Genomic DNA, 10,525 nt, shown 5'->3' with positions numbered 1-10,525 from the left:
AATGAGCTAACCTGCATGAAAGTTGACAAAAAAGTTAGTTATTTAATTGTCAAAGCTTGGGAACATTATACAGACTAGCCATAACTCATGAATCAACTCATATCCATAATTGATTTGAGTAATTGACTGGCATAAAGGTAGCATCACAATCATGAGAGGCCAGTAAAGCCCTATTCAGACAGGATTAGTTTCAGGACAAATGGCTGTAAAGTAATTGTTACTGTGGACATCTGTGATATTTATTATCAATTTGCACAGGATAAGCGATTTTTGTAGAAATGACTGAGATGGGTGTGTCTTCGTCGTTTATGTGCTGATGGCCCATCACAGCAACCCTGTGCATCATATGTAACATGGTTCTGCACCTCAGTGTTTGATAATACAACATGGCACAGATGAAGCAAAAGAAAATCGGCAACTGGACGAGAGCTGAAACTTTGTTTAATTTCAGTTTGGGGAGAACGATGTTATCAAACGCTGTTTGAATAAATGGTACATAATCATTCTGTTTGGGAGGAGATATTTTGGGAAGTTTGTGATAAATGTCCGTATATCAAACTGGCGTTTGGTGACTGGACTAAATGTCGAGAACGAATTGACTACCTAAAATGAAAATATAGAGAGTGCATTCGCACAGGATTAGTTTAACCTGGGGTTATTTTTACAGGATGTTTTATAAAAGGTAAAAGATGCTGTAATTACACTGGCACAGGAAGCGCAGTCTGGAAAAAGTCCTGAAAATGTCCGGAAAAATAACTGACATTACCAGTTTGCATGGGATTAAATCACAGAGAAGCTCTGGTAATTATTACATTACCCCACCTCCCCATATAAAACTAGTCCCATCCGAATAGCACTTATGACTAATTGTCTTGTAAATAGCAGATAAGGACTAGAGACTACAATTCCCATCAGCCACTGCACCTAGTCACATATCTTGGTTCACCTAATTCACATTTTGGCTCATTAGCACTGGTGTATATATAGTCACATTCTGCACTGAACTAGTTATCTTGTGTTATTTGGTATGTCTATCTGTATCATGTTATTCTCGCTCTTTTTTAATGTTACTTTATTTTTGTACCTTGCCACATGTTCTAGAAGTCTTGTTTTGTGTTTTGTTTTGTACATTAATAAACATTCCACTTCAGTTCTGCATTTGCATCCGTCTCTACCTACAAACGTGACAGAATGCAAGACCTAATACAATGGATGCAGAAAAATCTTTCAGGGTCCAGGAGGCCCTGTTGGAGGAGAACCGGCTGAGATGGGAGAAAGAGGGGAGAGTATCCCTGATCAAAGCCAATAGGGAATGCCTCGGCGTGATGTACTCCCTCAGGGCGTATATCAAGAAGGAGCCTTCCAACCAGGCTGAAACCATCTCCCACCCTCCCTGCCCCACCTTGGTCACGCTGCCTTCCTGCCCCACTAAGGACTCCCTTGCCTCCCTCACCTATGGTGGATTTCACTTGGCTTGCCTGTGTGACGGACAATGCCGCTCAAGCTCCCTGCTTGACTGGGGACGTCGCTCAGCTTTCCTATTCCACTGATGATGCCGCTCAGCCTCCCTGTTCCACTGAGGTTGTTGCTCTGTCTCCTAGTTCAGATAAGAGATCCACTTTGCCTCCCTGCTTCACCTTGGATGTCACAATGCCAGGGCTCCTCTTCGGACATCGCTCTGCCTTCCTACTCTGCTTAGGACATTGCTCCCCCTTACTACTCGTCTGCTCAGTTGAGGACATCGCTCTGCCATCTTGCTCAGCTGAGGACATCGTTTTGCCTCCATTCTCTGCTGAAGATGTCGGTCCTTTTCTCTGCTTCGTGTCATATGTCACTCCCCCTTCTTGCGCCATGGAATACATTGTTTCCCCCTCATGCTTTGCGGAGAGCATTGCTGCCCCCTCTGGCCTCGCGGAGAACTTTACTCCCCCCTCTGGCCTCGCGGAGAACTTTGCTCCCCCCTCTGGCCTCACGGAGAGTGTTGCTCCCACCTCTAGCTTCATGGTGAATGTTGCTCCCCCCAAGGCTCCGCCTTGAGCTTCGTAGCCGTCGCTCCTTGCTCAAGAGAGGCCGTGGATATCACAACATCGGAATCTCAGAGAACATGTCAAACGTCCTCTGTCCAGCTCCATGAGGGAGCCATGCTTTAGGGGGGTGGTCTGTCATGTAAATAGCGGGGCTGGACTAGAGACTACAATTCCCATCAGCCACTGCACCTAGTCTCATGTCTTGGTTCACCTGATTCACGTTTTGTTTCATAAGCACTGGTCTATATATAGTCACATTCTGCACTGCATTAATTGTCTTGCATTGTTTGGTATGGCTATCTGTATCATGTTATTCTCGCTCTTGTTTCATGTTTCTTTATATTGTATATTGCCACATGTTCTAGAAGTCTTGCTTTGTGTTTTGTTTTGGTACATTATTAAACATTCCACTTCAGTTCTGCATTTGCATCCGTCTCTACCTACAAACGTGACACTAATAAAAAAAAAGGTTGAGTATAAGGAAGAATATTAGAGAGAAGTGGTAGTGGTATTGGGTCATCTTATTGTGTATACAGAAAGGACAAAAAATTGTCTTGAGGTATGGGAAAGCTAAAGGCTTTATGTTGTACAAGGGAGCTATTTTTTAAGGCACCAATTAACTTTTGATTTCAAGCATGCAGAGAGAAAAAGAGCAAGAGAGGAAGAGAGTAAGCTAATCCTTAATGTTATTTTTTTGTTTGTTTGTTTTATTCTTTGCTTCCTCCTTCCTTCGTTTTCCATCCAAACCATTTACTGAACTTCGTGTTTGAAGTCAGGAAGTGTTTTATTTCAGGAGTGTCCACCACAGCTCTCAGTGAGCTGCTACTCTTGACTGTGTTCTGGACTTAATTGTGTAATGCAGTTGTCTTCTTACTCTCACTATGTTTGCATGTGTGAAAGAAAAAAGAGAATAAGAAAGAGACTGGGAGAGGCTCTGTATGATATGCACATTTAATAAGCCCTATTAAATCAAGTGGCAGTTCCTCACAAGGCGAAAAAAAAAGTTGGTTGCTGTTTAATAGTTTCACCGCAAGCTTATATAAGCTTTTTAATTCTGCGGTGCTCCTGTGCTGGTTACTTCTAGGCAGTGCTGGGAGAGAACTCTCCTTTGCTCTGCCGAGAGGCACGCAACAGCAATTATTGGCTCTCTGGAGTCTTAATTAGCTAGCTGCGTCGACCTAGAGATGCGGGCGATGGAGGACCATGCACGCCTCGGTCAACAGCCAAACAAAAATAGATAAGGAAAAGAGTATGGGTCCAATTAATGGCCAACTTCAAATGAACAGTGAGAGTGCCAGACATGTATGGCATGGATGCTGCTCTCTCTCTCTCTCTCTCTCTCTCTGTCTCTCTCTGTGTCCTAATGCATCCATAGATCTGTGAAATCATTGTGGTTATTCCCCACATACATGCAATGGTAATTACATGATATCCTGAGTTGACATAATCACCTATTTACTGTTTTTGTATATATTGGCAGAGTCTTCACATGTGTTAGACAAAGCTTTATTGTTAGTAACTGTTGTGTAATAGGGAAAACTAGCTAGTGGTGGGAATGACTAAATATTGAGGCAATGTAAACTTTTTTATTTTTTTTATAGGGTGGCATGACTGGACAGGAGGTAGTGTTGCTGCCTCACAGCTCCAGAGTCCAGGGTTTGATCCTGGGCTCACTTTATTGTCTGTGTGGAGTCTCTTATGTCCTCCCTTTGTCCAGGTGGATTTCCTCCAGGTTCTCCAGTTTCCTCCCACCTTGTAAAAATATTAGGTCGATTGGATACTTTAAATTGCCCATAGGTGTATCAAAATGTGATACCCCGCAATGAACAGTCCAATTCAATGTGTATTCCTTCTTTGAGCACAGGACAGGCTCCAGATCCCACAGTGTCCTGACCAGACTATCCTGTACTCATGCTAGTACTCCTGTTCACAATATGCTCACAACAAAGACTCCATATATTTTTAGCACTTTCAGTACTTTTAGTTAGCCTTTTCTCTATATAACTGTAATTGTGTATACTCCCACTGTCCAGCTTGACCCAGAACACAATGGTTCTCTTTTAGGGGGTTATACTCTCAAAATTTTTTCCTGATGTCATCTCAGGGAGTTTTTCCTTCCTGGAGTAGTTATTAAAGATCGAAATCTACATCTGGATTTATGTAAAGCTGCTAAATTCTAGGAAAGATGATCCAGCACCTTGCTTCACGATATGGCCAAAGGTTTGTGGACACCTGATCACAACACTCATATGTGCTTGTTGAACATCCTATTCCAGATTTAGTCCTCCTTTGCTGTTATAATAAACTCTTTTGGGAAGGCTTTCCACTAGATTTTGGAGCGTGGCTGTGGAGATTTGTAATCATTCAGCCACAAGAGCATTATTGAGGTCAGGATCTGATGTTGGGTGCAGTCGGTGTTCCAGTTCATCCCAAAGGTGTTCAGTAGGGTTGAGGTCAGGGCTCTGTGCAGGGATTGAAGTTCTTCCAATCCACACTTGACAAACCATGTCTTCATGGAGCTAGCTTTGTGCACAGGGCCATTGTCGTGCTGGAACAGGTTTGGGCCTCTTAGTTCTAGAGCAGGGGTGTTCAGTCTTATTGGCAAAGGGCCAATGTGGGTGCAGGTTTTCATTCCAACGAAGCAGGAGCCACACCTGATTCCACCTGTTTAATCAGATGATCTTGACTTTCAATAGACTCGGGTGTGGCTTCTGCTTGGTTGGAATGAAAACCTGCACCCACACTGGCCCTTTCCGAATAAGATTGGACATCCCTGGTCTAGAGAAGGGAAATTGTAAAGCTACAGCATACAAAGACATTCTAGACAATAGTGTGCTTCCATATTCGTGTCAACATATGGGAAAGAACTGCATATGGGTGTGATGGTCAGGTGTCTACAAACCATATACTGTCGTGTATGTCTTGACTAGGGGTGCAATGAAATACCACTATCTGTATCTGTTTAGTGCTACAAACATCCATATCTGTATTTGAATTTGAACTAGAAGTGGGAAAAGACTAAACAGGAAGATTTTTTTATTAAATATGAGCCTGCTATTATGCTCCTGGCAACACTAAAATACCTCAATATTAAACCACCTAATAATATTTTATCAGATTTACTTCAGTACTTCAGTTGGGCTTGTTACAATCTTAAACTGGGGGGGCAGGGTGGCTTAGTGTTTAGCACGTTTGTCTCACACCTCCAGGGTTGGGAATTCAATTCCATGCTTCCATGCTGTATGTTCTCCCAATGCATCGGGGGTTTTCTCCTGGCACTCTGGTTTCCTCCCCCAGTCCAAAGACATACGTTGTAGTCTGATTGGCATCTCTAAAATTGTCTGTATTGTGTAAATGGGTGTTTGATTGTGTGTGAATTTGTGCTCTGCGATGGGTTGGCACCTTGTCCAGGGTGTCCCCCACCTGGTTCCCTGGAATAGGCTCTAGGCTCTCCACAACCCTGTGTCAGATATGCAGGACAGAAAATGGATGGATGGGCAATATCAGAATTGTTTGGTGGACATGCAATCAGAATCTACTGTGAAGCTGCTACTAGTCACTAGTCAAAATAGCATCCTTTAAGTCGCAATTTATTTAATGTCCACATGATTTTTCAGTAGGATTTTATTAAATATTGATGTAAAATGGAAAGAAGAACTATGGTTTTATGTTAAAGCAGAAGTAATCCAGAGCCTAAGTAAACCAATGACAAAAAAAAAAAAAAAAAACACAAAAAAAAACAAAGCAACACAACAATAACAAAGAATAGTCACTTCCTTTTTGTATCTGTATTGTATTCATTTAGAGCACATTAACAGTTTGTTCCACTTAATGTATTTATATTCAGTTACATCCCTAATCTAGACCTAGTATAGTTCTCTACAGTGTTCTGAGGAGACTTAAAAGAAATCACAAACTAGATCCAGCTAAACATTAGCTTTGCAATGCATCGATATATCATATGTGTTATTCAAAACAAAATGTATTTTTTTGTCAACATTACATACAGTGGTGCAGCAGAGAGCCTAATATGTGAAAGAGGAAATGCACCAGTGAAGCTGGAAAGGTTAATCTGGCAGTGTTTAAGACAGTGATGATCCTAGCTGTGTCAGCATTCTTTTCTACCACAGTGATAGGCGTGCCTCTAATGACACTGATGTTCCATCAACTCCAAGAAGTCGTGCTAATGATAAAGAGAGGAATGGTGCTAATGAGGTCGAGGGATGGCAAGAGACACCAGGTGATGATGAGTGTGTGATGGCGCTGACTCCTGTCTCTGCCTTAGGCAAGCTTGTCAGATTAGCATTAGCATCCAGGCTGTGCCACAGCTTCTCGTTAGCACTAATACGATCAAGAGAAGCACTGGACTTTGTCTGCTATGTGTTGTAGATATGTGTTAACATTAGTGTATGGCTCCTTTAGTTTAATGTGTATGCATGTTTTGCATATATGTTAATAGTTTGCCCTTCACACGCTAGACCTTGATGGCCGACGGTAACAGTGTGGGTGTGTTTCTTAGTTTGCGTATGCGCATGTGTTTATTGGTATGTGTATGCGCTGGGCACGTTGCCAGGTTCTAAGTGACAGCACCCTCCCTCGTTGGCGCATCTCTGTCTCAAAGACTAATGGCACACAGAGAATCAATTACCACCCCATGCTGGTGCCATGCTAGAGTGAAGGGGACCTAAATACATTAACCTCTACCATCCCAGCCCGGAGTATACATCCCACACAAATACGCAGATATGCAGGATTAAGAGACCGTGCTGTGTTACACAGAGGAGGACTGGACACTCTCACATGCACACTCATTCCCTGTCAGCGGCAATGTCCTTGTCCTTTTTCGTTCCGCCAGAGCTCCGTCATCAAGCCCTGTGGGACACCACTAGCTGAATAGGGCATTCCTGACGTTCCATAGACACCACAGCCGCACCCCTTCATTAGAGAGGGGGAGAAAGAACCCCATGGGGTTTGGAACAGAATATGAGTGGAAGTGTAGGCTGGTAAGGTGGAGTGGAGGCTGCTGAGGAGGTGTGTCACTGCAGGAAGCTAGGGGATTGATATGTATGTGTGAGTGTGTTTGTGAGTCTGTTTGTGTCTGCATGTGTGACAATATATGAAAGTATGTGTCTGTGTGTATGTGCGAAAGAAAAAAAATCACAATAAAGGATTCTATTGTGGAACTTCAGATGGTTTTGCCTTTGTTCGTGTATAAAGCTTTTGAGTTTCAAAGGCACACACACACACACACACACACATACACACACACACACACACACACACACACACACACACCAAATTCTTAAAGCAATGGAGCAATGGGATTCAGAATGGAGGGCAAGCAATATTTCATTCCCTCTCTCCTTCAATCTTAAATGCTCTTTTCAAATTATCCATCAAACAGATGAGAATTTCCCGTCTTCATCCACTTTGCACTGCCTGCGGAAAGAGAGATAGTGAAAATGAGAAAGAGATTGGGAAAGAGAAAGAAATGGCTAGGAACACAGTAGATATTTAGTCAGTGGTACTCTGGGTTGTTCCTATATTGTGAAATGAAGCCTTGAATATCTCTGAATACTTTTCATCTTTGTTCATTAGTACACACTATGCTCGCAACAAAATTAATTTGACGACACATTTACAGTTGGTTTAAGTGACATAAAGGCTAGAGTAGGGATGTAACTGAATACAAACCCATTGTTCTGATTGAAAAGTGTTCTAAACAGATACGAATGGGAGTTTGTATTCGTTTTTATTTTTAAAAGCTTGCCAGAAAGGTTCATGGGCCATGTGGTTGAGACTACAGGTGTGCACTGGGACTGGGATTACGAGTTACTCAACAGAGAAAGTCGTGCGAGCGGGAGGTTATTACTTTCATGTGGGCATGAGCAAGCAGTCAGATATGGAGTGAGTCACTATGTGGTGCATTTACAGCATCCTTAGTGACTGCCTGGTTAAGGTCAAATTGTTTTCAATTTGGCTGCTAGTTTGTTTATATTTCCTTAAATAGAACCAACTAAATTTTTTAGAAAACATCGCAAGCACATACAAACAAAAATAATAACTGTGTGAGCGGGATTAAAACTTTTTTTTTTTTTTCATGTACATCACTAGTTGAGGCCAATTATGATCTTGAGTGATGCAGTTGAGATTGAGGAACTGTCAGAGCCAGAATTTACAGACCATGCTGACATTGCTGTTTTTTTCTAGTGCTTTCTGGGGGCATAATGGTAACAATTATATTTAATTTAAAAAAAAAAAAACAACTTACAATTAACAACAAATTAACAACAAATTAAACAAAACAAAATAAAAATAGAAAACACTATCAACTTCCAGCCTAGGCCACGCCTAGTTCTGGGTTAAATCTGAATGCAGATATGGACATTTGGAGCACTAATCAGATACACAGATGCAGATACGGATATAGTATTACATTACACCCGTAGGCTGGTGATAGTAGTAACTGTAGTACTGAGAAATATTCTCAAATTTTGATTTTGGGTTCTTGTTATCCACTGATGCAGGAAGATGGCTGTAGATTCATCACAAATGAATCCTCTCTGGGGCTTAAAAATAAGCAAGAAGGCAAGGCAAGTTGTTCTCAATTTCCAAGTACGGGAAAGCTAAATAGATTTTGTCCACAAATATTTTCATTTCCTCAAAACCACTAGTATGTCCAGCCAAGAGGAAAATAATTAAGGATTGAAATTTAGCAGACTAAATTGGAGGAAGCTATTCAAAATAGTTTTGCTATATATGTTCTGAAAGAAAGTAGTATTGGTAACAATTTTCCTTACAGCAAAATATAAGTCTCCTTTTGTTCGAGTACACAATTTTAATTGTGTGCAATGTTTAATCAAGATCATTTTTTTTGCTCATATTTTAAAATGTAACAGTTCACAGTTTAGTTAGTAGACATACTACACTGTGTTATGCCAAATGCCAAACATGGCGAAATTGGAAATCTATTAAGCCAATACTGTATGTGTTCAGTGCAGTATCTCCTTCCCTAGTTTCACTGATCCTCACAGAGGTCTAATCCTGGTCCAACAGCAGTATGTTTTTAACAGGTGTCTTGCTTTAATCCTGTCCTGGAACGGCGCCATTTGTGGATCAGTGACTTTATGACGCTGTGTAAATGTGTAAACAAGGAAACGGATGTGTTCATGCAGGTATTGTGATTGCCAGCAGGCTTACTGTTGATGTGTGTGACACATGCAATAATCACCTCAGCGCAGGAGGTTTGGGGCCAGCAGTTTCGGGAACTGATGGCCGTTTCCACAAATTAGCAGTCCTGTGGCTGTGGCTGTAGGAGAAAATTTCTTCTGTGGTGTTACGCAAGATTCCAGTGGTGCAAGCCCATCTATTTGCTCATCACCGGGATCAGCTGCAGCAATTTGAGTAGAAACGTTCATAAACACGCACACATGTGTACACTGCTCTCTCATACACACACACACACACACACACACACACACTCACACACATGCACACACGCACATTCATCCAAATTAAAAGAATAAGGAGAACAGTCCAGTCCCTTTATACTGTCTTCTTTGCCATAATGACAGATTGCTTGCTGTAAGAACTGTAACCACATAAGATTTTAGTTGGTCAAGTAGACTCCTTAAGGACACACAGTGGATCGACAGGCCTGCTTCCTTGAGACCGCACACACTCCGAGCTATTCCAGATAAACATTCTCACTGAGAATCATTCAACACATGAACTGTTGGAACGGATGAGTGTTTGTTCATTAATGAGTAGAAGCTTCCTTCACATGCCTGTGCTTGCAACAGTAAGAGCAGCATCACGTCCTGATCAAGCTGCCCAACTTTGAGAAAGTATGTTCACTATGCAGATTGTGGTTCTTGTTATGCAGGAGGCTTTGACTCTACTTGTGTGTGTGGCACCGTACGAAGACTAATCATTAAGTTTGCTTTATGTTGGTGTATGTGGGTTTGTGTGTGTGGTTGGACCTCACCCCGGGGGACAGGCAGCATACTGGCAGCGTACATCCATCATAAAGTTGGAGAATTTTAATATGCATGATGTGTGTGTGTGTGTGTGTTTGTGCTCAGACTTCAATAAGTTTATGTGTGAGCGTGTTTTTTTTTTTGTTTGTGTGTGTGTGTGTGTGTGTGCGTTGGAGTGTGCTGTAGAACCCCACCCTGGGGACAACACAACGGCATCTCGTTTCACATGAAAAGCAAGAGACTTACAGGGAAGTTGTGTGTGTGTGGGTGTGTGTATCTATATGTGTGTGTGTGTGTGTTCTTTTTTCCTTCTTCCCTCTTGCCTCTACCCCAACAACCCCTCCAAATAAATAAGAATTTTTGATTACAGTAACAAGCCCATAAATTATGCAGGTGCGCAGACGATGAAGAGCGCTTGAAAGACGGCCCCTTTTAACCTTTTCTTCCCAGCACTGGAGGAAAAGACTGTTGACTGGGGTGCATTCCCACCTTCCTTCTTTCTCTACCCCTTCCTCTTGC

The sequence above is a fragment of the Ictalurus furcatus genome, chromosome 12 (genome assembly GCF_023375685.1).
Source record: "Ictalurus furcatus strain D&B chromosome 12, Billie_1.0, whole genome shotgun sequence".
NCBI classification, from domain to species: domain Eukaryota; kingdom Metazoa; phylum Chordata; class Actinopteri; order Siluriformes; family Ictaluridae; genus Ictalurus; species Ictalurus furcatus.
This window is presented reverse-complemented; position numbering follows the sequence as displayed.